Source organism: Eptesicus fuscus, chromosome 3, assembly GCF_027574615.1.
Source record: "Eptesicus fuscus isolate TK198812 chromosome 3, DD_ASM_mEF_20220401, whole genome shotgun sequence".
Classification (NCBI taxonomy): Eukaryota; Metazoa; Chordata; class Mammalia; order Chiroptera; family Vespertilionidae; genus Eptesicus; species Eptesicus fuscus.
The window spans coordinates 3,948,549-3,949,507 of record NC_072475.1 but is presented as its reverse complement, the minus strand read 5'-3'; the positions used below and the strand labels follow the sequence as shown (position 1 = coordinate 3,949,507).

The following is a 959-nucleotide window of genomic DNA, read 5'->3' as shown; positions in this document are numbered from 1 at the left end:
CGGGGCATGTACACATCCTTTTTAAGTGCACATGGGACACTTGCCAATTCAGAACATACTGTGGGTCATAAAACAATTCTTAATAACTTTTAAAGGATTCAAGTCATACAAAGTATGTATTCTGACTCCTGGAATTAAAGTAGCAATCAATAACAGAAAGATAGCTAGAACCCCCTAAATCTTTGGAAACTAAATCATGTCCTTTTAAATAACCTATGGGTCAAAGAGAAAAATCAGAATTTAAAAAAATATGTTGAGTTAAATAAAAATGAAAACACAACATTATAGGCCCAGATGGGTTTAAAACTGAATCGAACCAAACCTTTGTGAAAGAAGCAGTGCCAATTCTGTACAAACTCTTTCAGAAAATCAAAGAAGAGGGAACCTTTTTTTTTTCCTTGCGCAGGGGCCATGCTAATCTTCTCCGTCTTGTTTCAGTTTTAGGACACGTGCTGCCTACGTGAGCACTAACAGGGACTTCTGAACACACTTCCTGAGGCCAAAAACCACCCTGTTTCCAAACCGGAGAAAGACATTACAACAAAAGATAACACAGACTAGTACTCCTCATGGGCATCGATGCAGACATTCTAAGGCAAATCAAAATACTGAATTCAGCAATAATACAAAAAGGATGGCCAAGTGGGGTTTACCCCAATGTAAGATGGATTTACTTGAAAATCCATGGACATAATATAATTTACCATATTAACAGACTAAAAAGGGAAAACTCTATGATCATCCAAACTGATTCAGGAACAGCACTTGACAAATCCAACATTGATTTCTGATGTAAAAAACTCTCAGCAAATTAGGAATATAAAAGCGGAATCTGACGAAGCTATGAAAAACCTACAGCTTACGTCATACTTAGTGGTAAACGACTAAGTGTTTTCAGCCTAAGATGAGGACTAAGGTAAGACTGGCTGCTCTCACCCTTCTGTTCCACATTTTGCTTC

The 959-nt window shown here is 37.4% G+C and overlaps 1 pseudogene; it reads right to left on the bottom strand.

The window, feature by feature from the left end:
- Positions 1 to 372: 372 nt before the first annotated feature.
- LOC114229961 (U6 spliceosomal RNA) lies at positions 373 to 468 on the bottom strand (annotated as a pseudogene).
- Positions 469 to 959: the final 491 nt, after the last annotated feature.